Below are 25,347 nucleotides of genomic sequence, written 5' to 3'. Positions count from 1 at the left end.
AGTGTCTATGAGGTCTGGGGTTTTTTGTTGTATGGTTGCTGCAGAAATCATTTGCCCATAATTTCCTTAAAAGTCTAAAACACTCTTTGAATTTATTCCATTTTATTTGATCCTCACATGTGCTTTTAATATTTCAAATTATTGGCCATTAAATTAATTTTATTAGATATCTGTAATTACATGATCTTGGCTAATACTGTTCTGATATGTGCCATTTGTCCTTCTTTACCGGTAAACTGAGATCTGTCAACTTTTATGGTGTCATTTTATAGTTCCTCTTACCCTAGAACTTTAATGCTTTTTACAGAAACTGAACTTGGAGTTAGGTATTTGCCTTTTTACCAAGAAGGAAAATGAGGCCCACTGGGAGCCATATTGTGGCTCTTCAACGCCAGACCAGTTGTTCTCTGCATGGCTCTGGTGGTGTACATAGCAACATTCTGAACTGATTTTCCCAAATGAAAATGGGAAGTGAACTATGAATGCAATTGTAAGGTATATAAATATCCATCCACAAAATTCAGTATATAAGAAATATAACTTTCTTTCTCCTTAAATAACTCAAGCAAAATATCTTACAAGTTCCTGTTGCATAGAGTGATAGAAACATAATTTCGTTGTATTTAGAGTACCTACCTATACTAGGTGCTGTAAGTGCCTCCACCATATCCCCTTGGCATTCACCATTCCCACATATACCAACAGTGTCTTACAGCCAACTTCTACAACTCTACCGGAAGGCTTTCTCTCTCTCGCCTTCATGCGGGGCAAAATGGAGGTGCTAAAGAATAGCCCTCAACAAATTTTGGGTGGGAATTGGGCACTAAATACTCCAGTTTACTGGCCCCTCAGGTGGGAAACTCCAAGGTATATCCACACTTTCTCCATAGGTCCTTACTGGGATTGGTTGAAAGTTGCCCATAGCACGAACCTGTTCATTAATACCTGTGTATTAGTTTCCTCTTCTTCCCTGTTTCATCTCCGCACTCCTCTAGGAGAGCTTCCTGTAATCACCACCCACATAAGCCTCTTACATTCGGATCCTTATCTCAGAGACCAGCCCAAGGCACTCACTCCCAGTTTCCCCAGCACTGCATCTGTGTTCCATTGCCTCTCAGAATATCAAGGCACAGATGGAGGGGGCTCCTATGTGGATCTGAGTCCCAAGTAGATAGATTATGCGAGTTCGTGAACCAAAGAGTGGAAGTAAAAGTCGTCCTGCTCTTTATGATTTCAAGAGACCTTTTTGGGGGGAATTTGCGCTTCTCATTCTCAGAACTTATCGACTGTCAGTCTGATGGTGCCAGTTCCCAGACGGGGAGACACTTCTACCAGAGGACACAATCAGAGTCTAACTCAGTTTAAAATGAAGTCTGCTGCTTGTTCACTATGAGCTCATGGTGCTAGGAGGCACAGAAAAGAGTTACTACACAGGCAGGGATTATTGTCTCTGATTAGCATAAGTAGTATAAATGCTGCTAAATAATGGGGCAGAGAAGAATATGTTTGGCATTAAAATCATCTACTAGGCCATCTCTTGGTACTACTATGCGCACTTTTAACTGTAAATGGTCAAGTGCAGAAACCATGGCCTTTAAGGGCCTGAGACCCCCTCAGTGATGAGCATCTGGATCATCCCACCAAAAAAGGCGAGCTAGAACAGCTGAACCCTGAGCTGAGAGAGAAACCTAGAATAGGTGATAGGGAATGGAAATAATAATATCAACCATGGTCTTGGGTCCAACTATGGTCTTGGGTCCTGGTAGTTTATTCAGGACCTGTTAGGACTACCAGATCCTGTAGTTTATCCCACAAATCCCCCTACCGTAAATTTCCCTAGGAATTGTGAACACAGAATCCTGGTATAGTTGTGCGTGGATGCTGGCTGGAAAGAATGGAATGCAGGAAACAAGTGGATCTGAGCAGTAGAAGGAGTGGACTATGTTAGAGATTGTTTAGTGCCCCACCCAGTGTCCTTCAGCAGGCTGCTGTGAATGTCAGCTGTAACAACTCACAGATGGCCTTCTACTTTATGGAAATGGATTTTGACAAGGTCTTAAGTATCATCCTGTATCCCAAAGAAGGTCAGAACCAATGGCTGAGTGACATGAGAGTACACATACAAGGTCAGCCCTTGCCATAAGGAAATATGGCTCTGTTGTACAATTTATGCCCCAGAGTCCTTGTGGATGTGAGACCACATCCGTGCTCAGTTATTGCCCCTTTTTCATCTGCTTCACGTCCGCTTTACAGGACTTTTCCTTAAGAGCACTCCCTCAATTCATCATGTGCATTTAAATCCCTGTTGTGGGGTATGCTTCAAGGGAATTTGACCTGACAATTGATTATACAAGGTAGATTCCTTCCTGAGATTTACACAGTAGGTACTTGCCTGGCTATAGAGAGCCTTTTGATATGAAAAAGAAAATGGCATTGCTTCTTTGTGTCCTGCCTGCCCTGTGAGCCTATCTGATAGATGAGGTTTTTGGCATTTGAAAACCTTGCTGCTGGCCCTTCTCAAGTTTTATCACATTCCTCATTTGAGTCTCATTCTACCTTTGGCTGAGGCTTGGATTGACTTAGCTGTCCATCACAGCCACTACACAGGCTTATGACACTAGATTCACATGGGTGAGGGTGGAAGGGAAGACCTTAATATCAGAGATAAAGGTAAAGTTTTAAGTGTCATGTTGTTTATAAATGAAGTAGTAGAAGAGTTTACTAATTCGTGCTTTAAAAAGAAGGAAGGCTGAGAGCAGTAGCTCACACTTGTAATCCCAGTACTTTGGGAGGCCAAGGTGGGAGGACTACTTGGCTGCAGGAGTTTGAGACTAGCCTGGGCAACATGGTAAGAACTCATCTCTATTTAAATAATAGTAATAATAATACATTTTTAAAAACAAGGAAGATGCTTCTTAATCTCTCTATAAAGACAAAAACTTAACAAACTGAATCCAACAATATATATAATAAAAATTGTACACCATGACCAACATGAACTTATTCAATTGAATATTGTATTTATTCTAATACCTTCAATTGAAGGTATGCATAGCTTGTTGAACATTCAAAAATTAATCAGTGTAATCTACCATATCAGTAAGCTAGATAAGAAAAGGCATATGATCATACCAATTGAGGCAGAAAATTATTAGACAAAATCCTACACAGAGTAATGATATAAAAAAAATTCAGTAAGTTAAGAGCAGAGGGGAATTTCCTCATCTTGAAAAATAACATCTACCAAAATCCTACAACTAGCATCAGACTTAATGGCAAGAGACTAAATGCTTTACCCCAAGATCAGGTGTAAGGTGAGAATGTTCATTTCCACCACTCTTATTCAAAATAGTGTTGACAGTTCTAGATACTGAAATGAATCAAGAAAATGAAGTAAAAGACATACGGATTGGAAAGGAAGTGGTAAAATTGTCTCTATTTGCAGATGACATGATTGTCTATGTATAAAATTCTAAGGAATCCACAAAAGAATACCTAGAACTGATAAGTTCAGTAAGGTCATAGCATACAAAATAAACAAAAAAAAAACCAAAGGTATTTCTATATTCTAACAATGAACATGCGGGAATCAAAATGGAGAGTACAATACCATTTACAATCACTCCAAAGAAAATGAAATACACTTAACAAAACATATATGGGGTATGTATGCTGACAATTACAAGATGCTGTTAAAAGAAATCAAGGAAGACCTAGATAAATGGAGATACATGTGGTGTACATGAATTGGTAGACTAGATATAGTAAAGATGTCAGTTCTGCCCTGTAGTGATCTATATGTTTAATGTAATTCCTAGCAAAATCCAAGCAAGGGTTTCTATGGACATAGACGAGCTTATTCTAAAATTTATATGGAAATGTACAAGCCGTTGAATAATTAAAACAACCTTGACAAAGAAGAATAAAGTAGGAGGAGTCACTCTATCACATATTAAGTCTTACCATATAGCTACAGTAATCAAGACAGTATTACATTGGCAGAGGGAGAAACCCATAGATAAGTGAGACAGAATGGAGTACCCAGAAATAGGCCCACACAAATATGTCCAACGGACTTTGGCAAAGGTCCAAAAGAAATGCACTAAAATAAGTATGGTCTTTCCCACAATTGGTACTGGAGCAACTGGACATTCATAGGCAAAAAAAAAAAAAAAAAAAGCCTCAACTGAAACCTCACACATTAAACAAAAATTAATTCGAAATGGATGGTGGATTTAAATGTAAAATGTAGACATATAAACTTTTAGAAAATAAAAACGTAGGAGAAAATCTTCCAGACCTAGGGCTAGCAATAATGTCTTAGGCTTGACACCAAAACCATGAATTAAAAGGAAAAAAGAAAAAAACTAATAATTTGGACTTTATCAGTATTTAAACTTTTGCTCTCTAAAGCCCCTATAAAGAGGCTAAAAGGAAAGCTGCCAACTGGGAGAAAATATTTGCAAACCACCTATCCAATAAAAGACTAATATCTAGAAAATCTAAAGAACTCTCAAACTCAGCAGTAAAAAACCAACAATCCAATTAGAAAATGAGCACAAGTCATGTAGAGACATTTTGCCAAAGAGGATATGCAGATGACAAATATGCACAGGAAAAGATGTACAGCATCATTTTAGCCATGACAGAAATGCAAATTAAAAGTATAATGGGCTGGGTGCCGCGGCTCACGCCTGTAATCCCAGAACTTTGGGAGGCCGAGGTGGGCAGATCACTAGGTCAGGAGATCGAGACCATCCCGACTGACACGGTGAAACCCTGTCTCTACTAAAAATACAAAAAAATTAGCCGGGTGTGTTGGCGGGCGCCTGTAGTCCCAGCTACTCGGGAGGCTGAGGCAGGAGAATGGCGTGAACCCTGGAGGTGGAGCTTGCAGTGAGCCAAGATAGCGCCACTGCACTCCAGCCTGGGCAAGAGAGTGAGACTCCATATCAAAAAAAAAAAAAAAAAAGTACAATGAGATATTACTACACATCTATAAAAAAAAAAAGTAACAACACAATGCTGATGAGGATGTCAAGAAACCAGATCACTCATAATAGTTCGGCAGTTTCTTATAGAACTAAACATGCAGTTACCACATGACCCAGCAATTGCACTCTTGGATGTCTGTTCGAGAAATAAACATGCTCACACAAAACCTGTACACGAATCTTCATACCAGCTTTACTCACAAAAATAAAAATGGGAAACAGCCTAGATGTTCTTCAGCTGGTGAATAGTTAAATAAACTGTGCTACATATAGATTGTGGAATAGTACTCAACAATAAAAAGGAATGCACTGTTACATACATACCATAGTATACCACTTGACAATAAAAAGGAACAAAATATTAATATACATAACAATTTGAATAAATTCCCAGAAAAATGTATACTGAGTGGGAAAAAACAGCAAATCCAAAAATGTAACATAATGTACCAATGAACAGTTTTCTTTCATATAACATTTTAAAATGACAAAATTATAAAAAATGGAGACCAGATGAGTGGTTGTCAGGTAGAGATGGAAGAGATTTGGATGAAGGCAGGAGATTGTAAAAAGGCACCATGAGGGATCCTTGTGGTGATTCAGTGTCACGACTGTAGTAGTGGATACACAAACCCACACGTGATAAAGTTGCACAGAACTAAAGGCACACTAAAGATACATGCACATGTTCACTTAAAACTGAGAAAATAAGAATGAGTGAATTGTCAGTGTCCTGGTTGTGATATTAAACTATAGTTTTGCAAATATTTTGGGGGGAAACTGGATGAAGTGTCCTCGGGATCTCTGTGTGTCATTTCTTACAATTGCAGACGAATCCAAATTATTTTGAAATATTTTAAGTTTTTTTTTTTTTTTTTTTTGAGACGGAGTCTTGCTCTCTTACCCAGGCTGGAGTCCAGTGGCATGATCTCGGCTCACTGCAAGCTCCGCCTCCCTGATTCATGCCATTCTCCTGCCTCAGCCTCCCAAGTAGCTGGGACTACAGGTGCCCGACACCAAGCCTGACTAATTTTTTGTATTTTTTAGTAGAGACGGGGTTTCACCATGTTAGCCAGGATGGTCTCGATCTCCTGACCTGGTGATCTGCCCACCTCCGCCTCCCAAAGTGCTGGGATTACAGGCGTCAGCCACCGCACGGCACCGAAACATTTTAATTTTTAAACTTATTGAAAAGAAATGCGATTGGGATTATCAGAAAGCCAAAAGGGTATGTCACCTATAAAACAAGTACAGATTGTTAAGAAATGAACAGACAAGACACAAATATTCTTAGAATATGAAAACATGATTGCTATAACAATATTTAAAGGTTTGATAAATTTCAGAATGTGGAGCAAAAAGAAAGGGAAAGAAAATAACAGGAAAAAAAGTGAAAAAATATAGAAGATTAGTCCAGAGAGAGCAAGCAGAGAGAATGTAGAGGAGGAAACTATTAGAGAAATAAATAACAGGATCAAAACCCCAATGCCGGGCGCAGTGGCTCACTCCTGTAATCCCAACATTTTGGGAGGCCGAGATGGGTGGATTACCTGAGGTCAGGAGTTTGAAACCAGCCTGGCCAGCATGTTGAAACCCTGCCTCTACTAAAAATACAAAATTAGCTGGGGTGGTGGCACATGCCTGTAATCGCAGCTACTCAGGAGGCTGAGGCAGGAGAATCACTTGAACCTGGGAGGCAGAGGTTGCAGTGAGCCTAGATCTCACCATTGCACTCCAGCCTGGGCAACAAGAGCAAAACTGTCAAATAAATAAATAAATAAATAAATAAAAATTACAACAAAGGATGAATTTAAGAAACACACACACATGCACCCATGAACACATACATGCGCACAGAGTCATATTTCGAGCAAACCAAAATCAAACAAAATTTGGGAAGCTTACTTCTTATTCATTCTTTCTGAGGATATTACTCAAGCATATAGTCCATCACTAAAAGGGGGAAATGTGGAAATTATGAATCCAATAAGATGAAATCCCGAGACAGCAGCTAAGCAGCAGGCTCACAAAACAGCGAGTCCAAATTAGAATGTGGGGTTAGTGGGATGCAAGTAAATATCTTCAAAAGATGGAGATGTTTATTAAGCAAAAGAGATTCAGAAGAGCCTGCAGATGAATTAGGCACACCATGATAGGTTATAACTCTTTCAACTGTAAGAAAAGAAAGTCAGAAATTCCAGGAAATAAATATACAATCATGGCCCAAATACAAACCAAACCAAAATATGGAATGATTTTAATGCATGTACAGGGAAAGAAAAAACAGATTTCATCAGGGACTGTAATTTTTACTAGAGACAGTAACTGATACTAGGAACACTGTGATTTAAAGGACAGAAGGAAGGGTGGTGGGAACCGCAGACAATGAAATGTGACTGTGACATAGTCTTTGACTTCCCAATGAGCAATATTTATATAGTTATAATCCTGCTAAGATATTTAGTGCCTGTCAACTTTTATAATCAACATGTAGTTAAAACAAGAGCTATACTTAAATGTTTAAAATAGATTGGAAGATGGGAGGGAAATGGAAGGATAGATGTGATTTAAATTCTTGTTTTACAAGTTGGGAATTCAGTCTGTATTTTCAAAAATGTATGGAACACAAAATGAGGGCTTATGGATTTCATTTTTAGTTACAAAAGTAAGTATTTGAGGCAAAAAAAAACCAGTGATATAGCCATCAAAAATTGAGAAGAGAGGAAGAAGATATTAAAAAGTATTCTTTTCAATCAGCAAGACATTAAACTGAGAAGAGCTAAAGCCTGTACATCAAGAATTAGCCCTAAAAATAGATCACTCAGATCCGTATCTAACACTCAAAAAAACTAGACACAGAAATAGTTAAACATGATTGCCCTTGGAGAGTAGAAAGTGGGGAGTTGACAGACTCTCACTTTATTTTATAAGCCAGTCTATTCCATTTGATTTTCTGCTACATGCATACATTACATTGATCAAGGAAAAATATTTTATACAAGATTCATTAGATGTAACCCCATGGGAGGCTGTGGCCCAGTATCATCCTGCAAGGGGATGTAAAGTAACACGAGGGGTATACAGTTAGGAAACATCTGCCATTGAGCAGAAATGTGGAGAAGGGAACAATAAAAGCCACGAATGAGAATTGCAACCCAAACACCACATGCGGAAACAGCTGTGTTAATTCTGACAAATTCTGCTTGACCTCATCCGTCACTGCAAAACACCTGACTCTATCAGGGAAAAAAAAATTCTTGCCTTTGAGATATTAATTCCATCTTATCAGTACAGGTCCATGCACATATTGAGTGCATGATGGAGATTAGATATCACTGGGGTAATTTCGGTGTGATTGCTTTGACAGTCCTAAAGCACTCTACATTTATAATGGCTAGTTATTCTATGTAGGCACTGTAATATCAACTCTCATGAGAGACCAGGAAAATAAATGATTTCTACTCTGATGCACATACATGCTGAAATAGATTTCTATAACATAGTCATTTGTTTTTATTCATCCTTTAAAATACATACCTCTGGTTACATTTGCAGGCTACCTCTGTCATTATTCCCTTTAACTCCTTTGCTTCCTGTGAAGAGCTGTGAGAGAATACAGCTGTCTGATCTTGGCAGCCTCTTTGATGGCCTGGTCACTGAGCTGGGGTCTTAGAGCTGATGGCTGCCACATGGGGAGTGGAAAGCCATCTGGGTTCTGGGCCAGCTGGGCTCCCTGATTTAAAGCAACCCCGAGGAGCACGGTAGGTGGAGCTCAGGTACCACTTCACACTCTGCTGTTTAGAAGGATGTGGGGTTGCTTTTAGGTGATCCTTTCTATGCAAAGAACTTGCCTCAGAGTTGAAACTCATGCAGATGTGAATAAGTATGAAGACAGAGCTATTCTTGAGAGGAGGCTTTAGGCCCATCCTGTCAGTGGGAGAGATGCAAAGGTGCTTTGGAAGCTGCTTTTGGGAAGATCTGGAGTCATTCGAAGAAAACTACAAAAATGATAAAGCATTTCTGATTGGATTTACCATACCCTCCACTCTCTCAGGAACAAAATTTCTACTGCATTTTGATTATTCTGCCAAATTACAGATCTGCAAGCTTTGTGTCTTTAGGAGCTCCTTTTGTTTTACATACATGAACTCTGGAGTCAAATTCTGGCTCAGGCACTTTTTGTAATCTTGCACAGGTGAGTTAACTTCTCTATGCATCCAGCTATATATATATGTGTGTGTATATATATATGTATATACGTGGTGTGTGTGTGTGTGTGTGTGTATATATATATATATACACCATATCTGCTAACTGGGGAGAATGAGGGGTATAGGAGATAACCTGTGTGCCGCTAAATAATAACAATTAATAGCAATCATTTTTTTTCTACAAAACTTACACTAGGCACAGAAAATGTGAAGACAATGCCTTGAGATTTGCAAGTTGCAAATGGGGGTTTGAAAGTGAGAGCATGGTGAGGAAATAGCATTGAATACAAATCCTTGGGGTTCCTTTCTAGACATCGCTCTACAGGACACCTTCCATAGTTCAGTCATCTACACTGCCTTGAGGAGAGGCAGGGACACAAGGTGAGAGAGCAAAGCAGCTAATGTTCCATCTTGGGCTTTTAAAATAAGCTTGGGATGCCAGCCTCAGAAACTAGCAAACCGGCTTTGATAGCCAAAACTTTTCATTTGCAAGAGTGACTTTGAGGAGAAAAAAAGGGGAGCGCTCTTAAGAATCCAAGCATAAAGCCCTCTAGGAGAGAATGCGGCAAGTGTGTGCTGTAGCAACAGATTACAAAAGAAGACTGAGAGATTCAGACAATGCCCTTCTTGCCAAGAATGGACAAGATTAGGGTGACCACATAACCTAAGATCCAAATGGGTCACTGTTGAGAGTAAAAGCGGCCATTATACATCATTTTACTGGGTCCAAACAGGGAGAATAGGACTGACCTGGGCAAATTAGGACATGTGGCCATCTAGTGAAGGTGCACTGGGCTGGGAAAAGGGAACAGGAGCTGGATGTGGGGGAGGAATGAAATCTGGAGCACGACTTGGAGGAAAGCAGGATCAATAGAAAGAGCCCAGCACCATCTCTTGCCAGCACCAGAGGGCTGTGGGAGACCACAAAGGACCAGCAGGGCATCCATCAACACTAGAGTTAACCCCACTTGTCACCTGCCTGATGAGCCATGTAGCCCTCTGGGGAGAGCCTTCCACCTGTATCTGCCAGCATGTTGCTGGTGCATCTTCCAGCAGCCATGGTGGCCACTCGTCCCATAGACTTTGCTGAGCCACATTCAAATTTCCCCACATGGCCATTCTGTCAATGGCCCAGGACATTCAGAAGCCTCCAGGAGGAGAGAGACATATGGATGGGGGAGTCCCCAGCATCCACACTTGGATGGAATTAGACTGTGTTGGAACCCACCTCCTGTTATAACAGATTCTAGCTGAATTTCTTCAGCAATGGGAAACAGCAGCAGCTGGGGAGGTGATGGTGGGAGGTGGGAAGATACTAGTTTAAAGACAGAGAGGCTTTGAGATCTTCCCAGCCTAAAAGAGCAATATAGCTTATCTTAAAAGTGAGTTTATTTTACAGAACTGAAATAGACAAAAGAAAATAGACACATGAAAAGAATTACAGTGTGCTTTCAGATTGTGTGTAAGTTTTCCCTAGGTCATTTACTGTCCCTCATAATTTCCATGAGTTGAACATAAAAGTTACATGTTGATGGTATCAACATTATAGGGTCTTATTTGACCTTAAGGCTATTTCCTACTGGCTTCGGGCTGTTAATATTCATAATCATCCTCTCTTGTAACTACCAGAAACCTATTGGAAAACATTTCTTAGGGTGAATTATGTATTTATATGTAAAGCACCAGCAAACACCCTTATGGCCATAACTTTTGGGTGTTTTCAAACCAGATTATAGTAAGACAATGTATTTTATTCAGCAGATTTGTTTTAATCTAATTATGTAGGTGAATAAAAATTACTGCATGCTGGTGCATCTAATGTAAGTTATCTATTATTCACACCACATTTACTTTTAATATTCATGCAGATTCCCTTTGACATAACCTACTGTGTCACAGTTAATCCAATAAAGATAAAATATAGCTCAGCAAAACACCAGTCGATTCCAGCTTTCTGGTAATTATTAAAGACTATTTCACACTGGTTCCTTCAATCAATGTATTTCCCCTTGGATATGATAGCGCTCCTCTTTGAAGCTTTCAGTCCTCCCAATGGATTCAGAGGAACACTCAGGCCCCTTTTCAGTCTCTGGGTCTCAGAGGTAGTTCAAAGAGCACAACAAGGCTTCACAGGTTTATCCTCAAAGGCTGACACTGTCTGTTTGATGTATGGTGACTTAAAAAGTCATCTCTGGCAAAGCATGTGTTTGCTACCAGTCTATTGAATCAGCCATTTATCAACTTATCTGTATTCACCCAGTGCACCTGCTAACAACTCAAAGGAGAACACACACTGTCTCCTGCTGGACTGGCTATTGATTTGATTCCCACTTCTAATTTTATATTGTTTTGCTGCCCTGTGGATGAAGCAACTCTTTTACTGGATGAAATGAACATGGAAGCCGTGAACGGATGGCTTTTGGTTGTTGTGTTCAAGAGACTAGAGGGCAACAGGCTTTTCATAGGATGAGGACAGCTGGGCTGACAGTGGATCCAAGCTTTTCTGTCCCAGTGTGCCTTGCTTTTCACTTTTATCCACATTGAAGGCATTTCACTGTATGGACCCTGCTAGAAAATTGCAGAAAGATCACTAGGAATTCCCAACCTTGAAATCAGAAGCTGGTAATATCCAACAACTACCAACACACAAATGGAAACCTGGATTAAAGATGGAGATACACCAGTTTCCTCTCAGTCTAACCACCTCACCATAACCATCTCCATGCTGCAAGGAAAGTTCCCTTTATTCTTTGTAATCCTGAGCATGTGATTCTAGCTGAGATGTTCTCCTTTCCTCTTCTCTGTCATTATCTGTTTTCAATTAAAATAAAATGAGGCTACCTCACTGCATCATGGAAATTATCATTTATGAAGGCCTTTCTTATTACTTTAATCTATGGTGTGGCCATATCATTTGATTATCATTATAAGTAATGCTTCCATTATAGAAAAGACAATTTTGATGGATTCTTATAGAAAAGGACAAAGACAAGGTCAATATTTTTTTCTGTGCAACATTATATATTTTAAGTAGAGCAAGTGCTATTTGGGGATAGTGATAATTCTATTATTGCAGAGTAAATTATAACCTGAGGTAGATTTAAGAGACATTATTTTTTGTCCCTGGTTCCTTTCCTATTGCTACAACAAGTCATTCTCTTTCTCTCTCTCTCTCTCTCTCTCTCTCTCTCTCTTTCTCTCTCTCTCTCTCTCTCTCTTTTTCTCTCTCAGCATATCTTGATGAAATTCACCAAGATTCTATCACTAGTACTCTTTTATTCTTGCTTTGCACACATTCCCTGAATGAACAGACCCAGTCATAGCTCCCATTATCTAATACAGAAAACTCCTCCAGATCTATCATTACCACTGACTCCTCTGCTGAGCACCAGTCTCTACCTCTATCTTTCTGATAAACATTTCCAATTAGATAGGTTGCAGGCACCTTAATCTCAATATTGAACTCATCATCTTTACACTTAACTCCTCCTGAATTCTTCATCAGTAGCAACGCTAGATATTAAGCCACTCATCTTTGGAGTCAACACTCCAGGTGTAATTAATCTTCAAGTACTGCCCATTAAATCTTTCTCAAATCTACTGCCTGCTCTACAACTCCATCATCACAGGTCTATCTCAAGGCACTGCCATCTCTAGCCTTGACCACCTCAATAAACTCCAGATACACAACCCATTTCTTCATAATTGTGATATCTTGGTTTAAAACAAGACTTAACCATAAAACTTGTTTATGTTGTTTCCACCGGGTTTCTTTATTGAAAAGGGATACAAAAATTTAGTTGCTTGCTTAAATTGTTTCAATGTCTCCTATTTCCCTTCAGGATAAAGTTGAAAATTTTTTAGTAATGCCTAGCAAACTGACCTTAGCCAATTGAGTCATTCAGTGAGCACTGGATTTGTTTTTTTAAAAAAAGAGCATTGGTAGTTTCAGTAGCTAGAGGCAGATGGAAGCTATATTTTCTGTTCTTGTAACCTCCCTACCAGGTGACACATCACATTCTAAATCGATCTCAGGTCAAACTCTGCCAGACTCACAATCTTAAAGAGGAAAATTCAAAGCCTTACACTATCAGATGGCTTATAATAGAGCTGTAGTCATTATTAGTAAAATATGTAAAAATAGAGAACTAGGCCAATGGAATAAGTAGAGTCCAAACATAAACTCATGTGTGTGTGTGTGTGTGTGTGTGCGTGTGTACACACATATATATCTCACACTGATTGGTGACAATGTGACACTGCATAGTACAGAAAAACTGACCTTAATGAATAGTGCTGGGTCAATTGACTATTTGCATGGAAAAAGAATGGGCCAGGCACGGTGGCTCACGCCTATAATCCCAGCACTTTGGGAGGCCGAGACAGGTGGATTACCTGAGGTCAGGAGTTCGAGACCAGCATGGCCAACATGGTGAAACCCTGTCTCTACTAAAAATACAAAAATTAGCCGGGCATGATGGTGGGTGCCTGTAATCCCAGCTACTCGGTGGCTGAGGTGGGAGAATCGCTTGAACCTGGGAGGCAAGGTTTTCAGTAAGCCAAGATCGCGCCATTGCACTCCACCCTGGGCGACAGAGTGAGACTCTATCTCAAAAAAAAAAAAAAGAAAAAGACAAAAGAATGATGTTTCATCCTTCCCTCCAACCATACCCTAAATCACTTGAGGAGGACTGTATATTTAAATGTAAAACAATGACACTTCTAGAAGAGAGATTCCAAGTGTGAGAAGGATTTGATGTGCCCCTGCTGGCTCTGAGATGGAAGGAACCATATGTAAGAACCAAGAGAGACCTCTGTGAGCTAAAGGCAGCACCCAGTTGACAGCCAGCAAGGAAATAGAGTGTTCACTCCCAAAACCACAAGGAATTAACTTCTGCCAGTTACCAGAATGAGCTAGGAAGCAATTTATTTCCCATAGCCTCTGGATAAAATCCCGGGACAGCGGACACTGATTTCAGCCTTGTGAGTCCCAGAGTAGAGAAACTAGTGAGCCCACCCAGACTTCTGGCCTACAGAGCTGTGAGATAATAAATTTGTGTTGTTTGTAGCTATTAAATTTGTGGTAATTTGTTATGGCAGTAATAGAAAACGAACATGCTTATTAAAAGTAAAATGGATAGGTAAATTATGATCCATCTTTATAATGCACTACTATGGAAAAGAGGTCAGCAAACTACGGCTCACAGGTCAACTTTGACCTACACTTGCTTTTGTAAATAAAGATTTATTGGAACAGAGCCATGACCATTTATGTATTGTCTGTGACTGCTTTCAACTATGTGAGCTGAGTTGAGTAGTTGCCACAGAGTCCTTATGGCATCCAAAGCTGGAAATATTTACTATCTAGCTCTTTAAAGAAAAAGTTTGGCAACTTTTGCTATGGAAGAGTAAAAAACAAATGACTGCTACCCATAATAATGTGGCTGAATATCAGAAAACGTAACAATAAAGGAAACCAGAAACAAAACAAATGCCAATTTTTAACAGGGAAAAACTAATTTCTGCTTACATGAGTCTGCATAGTGGTTGCTTTCAAGAAAGCGACAGAGGGCCAGGCGCGGTGACTCACGCCTGTAATCCCAGCACTTTGGGAGGCTGAGGCAGGTGGATCACGAGGTCAGGAGATTGAGAGCATCCTGGCTAACATGGTGAAACCCCGTCTCTACTAAAAATACAAAAAAAATTAGCTGGGCGTGGTGGTGGGCGCCTGTAGTCTAGCTAATCAAGAGGCTGAGGCAGGAGAATGGCTTGAACCTGGGAGGCGGAGCTTGCAGTGAGCTGAGATAGCGCCACTGCACTCCAACCTGGGCGACACAGTGAGACTCTGTCTCAAAAAAAAAAAAAAAAAAAAAAAGAAAGTGACAGAAAAGCATAATAATTTAGACCGGGCGTGAGGGGGCTTCTGTGATGCTGGTAATATTCTATTTCTTAGTCTACTTTCTTAGGTGGCTAAATGGCTTTGTGAAAAATCTATGAAGCATGATTTACTCAGTTTTCACGTGTACAATATACTTCAACAAAAAGAAATTTAAAACAACATGACTTTATTCAGCACTCTAAAAATATATAATTTAGAGGTCCTAAGTAACATTGAATCTAAAATTCAAAATATTTTGTATTTGAAATGTCCTCTAGAATCCATACAATAACCTCCGCTTGTCTCTAATGTCTTGCTACTCATCTTGCACCAGCAGCATTCACATTAACTGGGAACTTGTGGGAAACAAAGAATCTCAGTCCTATCCCAGATGCGTTGAATTAGAAACTGTATTTCTGTATTTTAATAAAACGCCAGGCAATTATTTTACGTATTAAAGTATGGATTTGCTATATCACTGCTTCTTGTCCTTCGCATACCTTATACATACTTACATGGTCAAAAATTCAACTCTTGACAATCCACACTCCCCAAACTCCTCATGTTACTCGGGCAGGACTGCTCTGAAAGCGAATATACGTGACCACTTTGGTTAAAGCTCTCTGGTTTCTGCAGTAGTAAGGCATCAGAAGACTCTGGGGCCCACATTTCCTTAATTTGCATTTGCATGGGCAAAATGGACTCCAGATTTATCTTTGTTATAATAATAAAGGGAACAAACATGGGAAGCTTATTGGTAATAAATATGCCAGCCTCTTTCTCTGGCACCTTACAATTCAGACCTCAGGGGGAATATAAACATACCCACGGATTATTTTTATAATCTCAAAGGGTCAGTTTTTCATCTTCAGAGAGTCAAATAGAATGAGAAAAGTTGTCTCTGGGAGAATAAGATCTCCATCAGAGAGGAAATAAAACCATGTTTTCTTCTCTAGAAAACTGAAGAAAGGTCGTATATCACAAAACTAGATGTAGGACAAATAATAATATACTGTTCCATTAGAAGGGAAGCATGGAGAAATGACTTGCTGATAATAGTTCTTATATGTTAATGACTCAGAAATCAAAAGTTGGAAAACGAGTGTTAGAAATTTTTAGCTAATGGTGCTGGGATCTGAGTGCTTCTGCTGTTTCTTTATTTCACATAATATGGCTTTAAAGTGGTTATTATATTTATTATCTTTGCCATTTGTTGTTCCTCCCAATTCTGAAATGCCTGTGTAGCTGGAAAAAATAAAATCACCCAATTGTGCAATTTTTGAAAGCACTGGGGACAAGGAAGAAGGGATGATGAAGGAAAGTAACTAATGCACTCTACAAAGTAATGTGACTAATATGTCAAGAAGCCAATAACTCCATTGGGGCAGACGATGATCAAGCAGCCAGGAGGACCACTGCCTTTGAGGCAGAATGGACAAAATACATCATTTTCTGATAAATTTTAGGTCTTTGATTTTTGTATTTGGAAATATAAAGTGCTCAGTTTTGCCACACCATGAATGAGTGAGTAAATGAGTTAATGGGTGAGTGAGTGAGTGTGTGTGCAAGTTTTGAAAAATCAGTGAAAGGAAATAAATTCCAGGTTGGGGTTAAGGAGATGAGAAAAAGGGTTGGGCCCATGTGAGGGTAAGACCATAAACTGCACTACAATGAGCCCAGGATTAGAGCTTCATGTGCCTTCTACCTGAGTGGACATGTGACCCTTAGGCCTTCTGGGACTTGCTAGCACTCATCTAGAAAAGAAAAGACTTAAAGGAATTGGAGTTTGAGCCAGACACCTAGAAACTAGAGAGCAGGGTGACCAGCTGCTGTTTTCCCTTGACTGAAAAGACAAGCATCATAGTTGCAGCTCAAAACAGTACACCAATCATATTGCGGGGTATGAAATTATCTCAGAGTGGCTGGTTTTTCTTATGTTTATATGAAAAAAACAGCAACTATGTCTTTTTTTTTTTTTTTGAAACAGAGTCTCGCTCTGTCGCCCAGGCTGGAGTGCAGTGGCACGATGATCTTGGTTCACTGCAAGCTCCGCCTCCTGGGTTCACACCATTCTCCTGCCTCAGCCTCCCGAGTAGCTGGGACTACAGATGCCCGCCACCATGCCTGGCTAATTTTTTGTGTTTTTTAGTAGAGACAGGGTTTCACTGTGTTAGCCAGAATGGTCTCAATCTCCTGACCTCGTGATCTGCTGACCTTCGCCTCCCAAAGTGTTGGGATTACAGGCATGAGCCACTAAGCCCGGCCAAAACTGACAACTTCTAATCAGTATAATCAGCATTTGAAATGAGCTGTCATTGGTAAAATTAATGGTATTTAAGAGATATGGGCTGGCTAAAATATTCAGGAGCACCTTAAAGGCCGGAGAGCTGGGACTTCTTCAGTTTTACACAACAGGTTGTATAACTTCTTAGTGTCAGCTTGCTAATGGATGTTTGGTTACTAAGTACCTGGGCCATTTTGCTAGGGCATGTTTGTTTAAGGCATGTCTGCATATGTGGCAGCATTTTGTCTGAGGCTTGGTCTGAGGACATAGAGAAGTAACTGTCCTTCCCCTACCTTAAGCATGTCAGCAGCTACTATTTTTTGAAAGCAAGTAATTAAGGGTCGTTCATGACCATTTTAAAATAATTTATTAAAAACTTATTTACATGCATTTTTCATTTTTATCAGTCTTCTTTCACTAGTCTATTGATAACTCTGGGGGGATAAAAAGGTCAGCCATTGGCGTTGGGAGCCATAAGTGACATCCACCTTTGGCAATTCCCTGGGTGACAATAGCTATCATTTTCCAATTTGGTTTCCTGATGCACTTCTGCCTGCTTAGACCCATCCCATTAGTCTCCATCTGTGGGGATATGAAGATTAACCTTACTCAGTGTTATGTTAGAGATTTGAATTGGAGACCAATTTCCTTTAGGGAAGGGACTATCAATCAATGTCAACCTTTTATTTATGCAACACTCACTGTATGCACAGTATTGTTCTAAGTTTTTGGACAATTATCAAAATTACATACACTATAGACCATGGTCTCCCAAAACCCATGATCCACAGGGGCGCAGAAGATTGGGTGCATTTAATTTCATTATCCGAAAATAATCTTTAGTCACAGCTGCCTATGACTTCACTGCTGGGGGATCTAATTTGTGGTGGATCACATGTGCTTTAAACTTCTGTCTTTTCTTTCATTCCATTCTTCCTCCTTCCCTTCTTTTCTCTCTCCCTTCATCTTTTTCTTTTTTTATTTTTTCCCATTTCTCCCTCCCTTTCACCCTCCCTTTCTCCCTTCCCTTCTATCTTTCATTTGCTTATTGTTTTTTTTTTTTGCCTGCAACTCTTTATTTAAGCATTTCCCTCAGATATTAAAGCTTTTAATTTATTGTTTTGTTTTCCCTTTCTTCACATCATGAAAGCTAAATGGCTTCATTTAAAAGTAAATGATCTCAGCTGGGGCACAATTGCTCAGGCCTGTAATCCCAGCACTTTGGGAGGCCAAGGTGGGTGGATCACGAGGTCAGGAGATCAAGACTATCCTGGCCAACATGGTGAAACCCCATCTCTAATAAAAAAATACAAAAATTCATGCACCTGTAGTCCCAGCTACTTGGGAGGCTGAGGCAGGAGATTTGCTTGAATCCAGGAGGCAGAGGCCACAGTGAGCTGAGATTGCACCACTGCACTTCAGCCTGGGCAACAGAGTGAGACTCCAACTCAAAAAAAAAAAAAAAAAGTGAATAGTCTCTCCTCTCCCAGAATATGACTGCTGGATGCTGGGTGTTGAGTACTTCTGTTACCATAACCTGAGTCCTGAGCTCTTTGACTCTCCTGTAAGTAGTAAATTAACATCAGGCCAAGCAGAAGTCTTCTCAGGCAAGGTTTAATAGGCTTGTGGCTGGAGCAGCACCAGGGAGCTGCATGCAGGAAAGGGATCCTGGTGCTTGCTCCTGAGGGGCTCAGCTCCTGTCATTTTAAGGAAGTTAAGGCAGGAAAAAGGAGTAAAGCACAAGCATGTTTGGATGGGGTCTTCTCTGCGCCTGTGCAGTGAGGTGTTGTGTCCTAACATGCATCCCATGTACAGAAGATGGCAGATAAGCCCCTCCTTGGGTGGTGATTTTAGTATTACAATGACATTATAATGAGGAAAAAGTTGGCGAAAGTCTGCGCTGGAGTGCCTCTTGTTGCCAGGCAGCTGGATCTGGTCAGGTCCATGTCGGGTCCATGTCGGGTCATGCCAGAGTCTCGCTTCAATCGCCTGGGAAGACGTCACTCAAGGACATAAGCGGTTGGTTTTACCTTTTATGGTTAGAGATTTGACCTGCTCCACTAAGTTAGGAGGGGACCCCCACTTTCTGCTTTGTGATTTGGGTCAGTTTGTCAAGGGAGGCAGGAAGGTAGGGTAGGGAATATATCGGGACGTGTGAAGCTCCCTGGGATTTTTGCTAGTTGTGTCTCTGCCAGGATCAAATTTCTTCCCTTTACTGTCTCATTTCCTCTTTCAGGCCATGCTAAAGGCAACTGGCCTTCACTGAACTTTAGTATATTTCCAAATAGCCTAGACATACCTGAACCCTCCCATGCATGGAAGCTCATCTTACTACTGTAGGACTCAGGCATTTTGGGGTTTGAACCTTGGCTCTCACATCCTGATTCTATGGCATTGGATAAGGTGCCTGAATTCTCTCAACTCTAGTTTCTTCATCCATAAACTAGAGGCTGTGATCTTTACTCCATAGTATATAAAGGTATATAGAGTATTCTCCCCAACTTTGGTTATTGCCATAACTTCTGCCTTATTTTTAACCCAGTTCTTGGTTTCTGATCTTACTGGACCCAACCCTCTACCGCATTGCACCGGGATGACCTGCCTGTGTTCATCCATCAGGTATTAGAGCCAGATGTGTCTCCTGATGTCAGCATTCCTGTCCCCATCAGAGCATCTGCGCTCTACCCAGCCTGCCAATACATGCAGGGCTGGAGTGATCACAGAGGGTCTGGACTCTTGTAATTTGTACCATGCACACCAGGGGCCCTGAATGCCAGGAGGATTTATTTTAATTAAGAAGGTCAGGCCAGGCACGGTGGCTCACGCCTGTAATCCCAGCACTTTGGGAGGCTGAGGCAGGTGGATCACGAGGTCAGGAGATCGAGAGCATCCTGGCTAACATGGTGAAACCTCGTCTCTACTAAAAAATACAAAAAAATTAGCCAGGCATGGTGGTGGGTGCCTGTAGTCCCAGCTACTTGGGAGGCTGAGGCAGGAGAATGGCATGAACCCGGGAGGCAGAGCTTGCAGTGAGCTGAGATCGTGCCATTGCACTTCAGCCTGGGTGACAGAGCAAGACTCCATCTAAAAAAAAAAAAAAAAAAAAGGAGAAAAACAATTCTTCTTCCATTTTCTCTCGGTAGTTATAAATGTATATAATAACCTCCCCATAATATACTTAATATTACCTGTTTGGAAGGAGTTAGAAATCTGAGGCATCAAAGAGCTTAGGATGTTAGGACCTGGAATCAGAAAGACTGGCCTTCAAATCCTGGCTTTGTTTTTCAGTAGCTGTGTGAATTTGGGGGCATTTTAACACTTTTGAGCCTTAGTTTCAACCCCATCTGTTTATCTAAAGGTAGCAGTTTCCTTGTGGAGTTATAGAATGGTCTGGGGCATTGGAGACATAGATTCAGATCTTGCCTCTACTGTTAATGGAATGGACAATTTTGAGAAAAATCTCACTATCCTTCTGTTTCTGTTTCCTCATATATAAAATTTGGAAAATAATGCACAGATAATTGTGGTAAAGATTAATGAGGCAAGCTCTTTTTCGTGGCACCTTGGGGGTGATCAGCTGTTTCAGAAGGAAGCTGCATATTTCCTTCCCAGCTACTGGCTGCCAGAAGTTCATTGAAGTAGATAATGACAGCAAACCTCATACCTTTGTGAGAAGCGTATGGCCACAGAAATTGCTGCTGACACTGTGAGTGAAGAATAGAAGGGTTATGTGTACCAAATCAGTAGCGGGAAAAACAAACAAGTTTTCCTCATGAAGCAGGGTATCTTGACCATGGCCATGTCTGCCTGCTGCCGAGCAGGGGCATTCCTGTAATAGACCAAGGAGGACTTGGGAAAGGAGGTGCTAATCTGTTCTGGGTTTATTGTGGACGCCAATCTGTGTGTTCTCACTTTGGTTATTTTTTTTTTTTTTAAAGGAGGAAGATATTCTTGGACTGCCTTACTACTGTGCCTCATCACCTGGGGCCTGAAAGAGCTAGCAGTGTCTGCAAATTTTCCAACTCTCTAAAGAAGATGATGTCCACCAGTTTGCTATGAGAAAGCCCCTGAACAAAGACAGTAAGAAACTCAGGACCAAATTGCTGGAGATTCAGTGTCTTGTTACTCAGCATGTCCTGCAATACAGATGTAAGCACATTGTTCTAAACAAACAACATACTTGAAAAAAATAAGGACTAGGCAGCAGAATATGATAAACTTTTGCCCAAGACACCAGAGAAGGCCAAAGAAAAACCAAACAATAGGAACGGATTGCCAAGAGATGGGGGCTGTCTTCTCTGAGGGTTTCTGAGTCCAGTCGAAAATAAGATGTTCTAAGAGTAACAAATAAGATCAGACTTCAAAAAAAAAAAAAAGATTAAATGAGACAAAAAAACTATGACTACATTTACCTACAAAAGGCTTTGCAAATGTTAGCAAATGTTATTTCTACTTCTGAGAATCATGCTCTCACATAAGGCTAATCAGTGTTTGAATGAGTTAAACCAGGAAAGAAGGATGGAATCGTTTTTAATCTGCTTTTCATGGTACCTCTGGCTTGACTAGGTTTCTCTGACTTTCTCTAGTTCTCATGCCTCTCTCATTTATCGCTCCTGGGACTTTCTACTTCCTCTCCTTTGTCTTACCTAGGGCAGCTGCCCAACCTGAACCAACAAACAACAATAACAACAAAAAAATCATTTGTTTTTAAATCGCTCTTGTTCCCGTCTGCTATGCTATTTCTAGCTTCCAACATTTTTTTCTTTCTGGTTCTCCTCTGTGAGAGACATACCTCCTAGAATTGCATTCACTGTGAGGAAGTGTGGGGTAGCAGAGTAGGCCTGAGAGCCCACTCATGGCTGTAGCTAGTCCCCAAAGCAAGCTGCTTTCATTTAGGGTGGCTTCTGGACATGAATCTTTTGACAAGACTGCCAGTGGATTCAGGAGGCAGGGAAGAGCTCTGAAAAGCTCTCTCTGTGTTTCTGTTCAGGATGAACTTCCAACTAATCTCAGTGCAGAATGCCTTTAGCACCTGTGATGATTAATTTTATGTGTCGACTTTGCTGCCATGAGGGATGCTTAGATAGCTGGTAAAACATTCTTTCTGGGTGTGTCTGCAAGGGTGTTCCTGGAACAGATTAGCATTTCAATCGTAGGCTGAGTCAAAAGGATCCACTCTCACCAATGTGAGTGGACCAAAATGGCAGAAGAAGGGAGAATTCTATCCTTCTCTTTCTCTTTTTTGTTTCTTCTCTTTCTTCTTGAGCTGGGACATCCATCTTCTCCTCCCTTAGATATTGGAGCTTGGGCCTTTGGACTTACGACTTCGGTTCCTCTGGCCCTCAGACTTTCAGACTTGTACTGAATTGCAACACTGACTTTCCTAGTTCTCCAGATTGCAGATGGAAGACTGTAGAACTTCTCAGCCTTCATAATCAGGGTGAGCCAATGCCTTATAATACACTGCCTTATACTGTATCTCTATATAGCTATTGGTTCTGATTCTCTAGAAAACCCTGACCAATACAGCATCACAGTGCCCTTAAGAGAACATCTCTGCATGAACACCTAGACCATTTGTGCTTCAGAAGGCATTCTCTTCTGATTGTGAATAAAGAGTATGAGGAATAAATCTCTATGTGCAAGAAAATAGTTGCTGTTAGAAATTCTCCCCAAACTTAAACATTGTCAAACACAGAGACTGTTTGAAGAACAATATTGGGAATTAGTTTATATTGGAAGTATACTCTGTCTCTAAAGAACCTCAGAATGTTACTGCTTGATAGTCTAGTTTGGAGGCCCAAACTCAAATGTCAGTAGGAGGCAAGCACAGAACCTAGATGACAGAAGTCATCTGGAGGGGACCATGGCATCAGCAGAGTGCAGACATATAAAGGGACAGAGGCAAATCCACTTCTGATGAGTGTTGCCTTGATGCTCAATGCTGTCAGTTTCTCCAATTTGTATTAAGAGAAACTGGATTTTCATGTGAAACCCTTTTAAATACTTGCAACCGATTAAACAAACAAAAGCACCAAGTGGTTGTGTGTTATAATTGCCAATCTAGTTAATATGCCTTTTTTGTTTTGTTTTCTTTTTAAAGGAAGCTGAGTCTCAGCAACGAGAAATGACGGTTACCCAGAAAGTTGTTGGAGAAAATTGTTCTAGATAATTGTCTGGATGGTAAGGCCCTAAAGTACATTTATTAAGACCAAGTCCATGGCCACTCAACCCCTACAGATATACTAATGGGACCTAGGTGTGGTAGATCATATAATTAATCTCACGCCTTTTCAATCACATTATAAGTACATCCATGCCATTACCATGGCCTTGCGGTGGGTGGAGTGTATTTGCCCATCCTTGACTTTGGGTTTGACCTTGTGGTTAATGGGATATTAGCAGATGCAACTCAAGCAGAGACTTGAAATGTGCTAGCATGGTTGGTCTTGCCCTCTTCTGCCATCACCATGAAGAGAACATGCCTCATGGAAATGCTAGTACCAGCACAAGTAGCACCTGGATCTGACTTGCAACCTGGAGAAAAGTCAAATGGCATTCAGGCAAAATTAACAGTAGCCCAGCTAGTCTGCTGATGAGCATGAGATGATGCTTATTTTTCTGTGCTGTTGGGATTTTGTGGTTGTTTGTTATGTAGTGAGAACTGATGAATAAATACACATAGAATTGTGCTCCTATCCAACCCAGAGAAAATTTACATCCTTAATGAAACTCCAATTACCACTTCCCCAATGCAAGATATATAACAACATACCACAGATGGGGTGGCTTACACAACAGAAATTTATTTTCTCACAGTTCTTGAGGCTAGACGTCCAAGGTCAAGGTGTTGGCAGGGTTAGTTATCCTGAGGCCTCTCTTCTTGGCTTGCAGATGGCCACCTCCTCCTGTGTGCTCACAGTCTCTCCTCTGTGCACACACATCCCTGGTGTCTCTCTGTCCAAATTTCCTTTGCTTGTAAGGACACCAGTCAGACTGAATTAGGGCCCAACTTAAGAACTTCATTTTAACTTAGTCACTTCCTTAAAGAACTTATCTCCAAACATAGTCACATTCTGAGATGTGGAAGTTAGGGCTTCAACATGGATTTTGAGAGGGACACAATTCAGTCCCTAATAGGTTATATTTGACTAGGGTGATCATTTTTTGTCTGAACCCAGACACAGTAAGAGTACTAAAATGTCAAACCACTTCAGATGCTAGGATAACCAGTGTAAACTAGGGCTGAATATATGTCCATACCATCTGGTGGTGCTGGTGATAGGGGTGTATTCAGCCTCCTTCACTGGGGATGCAGTTCTATTCCGACTGTTTCAACCACTGTTATAAAAGCTTGTTTCAGTTCTCAGGCTGACTCAGGAAGTCCACGGCTGACAAAAGTGAAAAAGGATTTAATTAACCTTCTTGAATATCACCCCTTATCTGCTTTCTCCCTTCTGCCAGGTGATCCCCTCTCACGTCTCCTCAAAAGTTTGCACATAGACCTGGTTTCTTGTGCAGCCTTGTGTTTATGCTGCACAAACCTTGAAGTCAGACTCAGTAGCACTTTGCATTTACCATGAATACTTAGTAACATTAGTGAGCTCTATGGATTCTGTTAACAATTTTTCATGGAGAGTGAGAATGTTCTCCTTACTCACCACCAATGAACATTATCTAGTTTTCAAAATCACAATAAATGATTCTTTTTCCTCATTTCTTACTGTTTCTACCTCTTGTACTTTGACACCTTCCTATATTCAGATATCAGGTGAACGTTCTTTCTCTTTTTTTTTTTTTTTTTTTTTTGAGACAGAGTTTCACTCTTGTTGCCCAGGCTGGAGTGCAATGGTGCGATCTCTGATCACTGCAACCTCCACCTCCCAGGTTCAAGCAATTCTCCTGCCTCAGCTTCCCTCGCACATAGCTGGGATTACAGGTGCCCGCCACCATGCCTGGCTAATTTTTGTATTTTTAGTA

The 25,347-nt window shown here is 40.6% G+C and overlaps 1 long non-coding RNA gene across 2 annotated transcripts in view; it reads left to right on the top strand.

Moving 5' to 3' along the window:
- LOC129047894 (uncharacterized) overlaps positions 1-25,132 on the top strand; it is a 166,129-nt gene extending 140,997 nt beyond the window's left edge. The window contains exons 3-4 of one of the 2 annotated variants that reach the window (XR_008509760.2): positions 21,306-21,516; positions 23,471-25,132. This is a non-coding gene — a long non-coding RNA (uncharacterized LOC129047894). Of the gene's footprint in view, positions 1-21,305; positions 22,808-23,470 lie in introns of both variants that reach the window. The other variant, XR_008509759.2, reaches the window with a different exon arrangement.
- Positions 25,133-25,347: the final 215 nt, after the last annotated feature.

This window comes from Pongo abelii, chromosome 13 (genome assembly GCF_028885655.2).
Source record: "Pongo abelii isolate AG06213 chromosome 13, NHGRI_mPonAbe1-v2.0_pri, whole genome shotgun sequence".
In the NCBI taxonomy this organism is placed as follows: domain Eukaryota; kingdom Metazoa; phylum Chordata; class Mammalia; order Primates; family Hominidae; genus Pongo; species Pongo abelii.
Note: the sequence above shows the minus strand (reverse complement) of the source record. Positions and strands in the feature narration are given on the sequence as shown.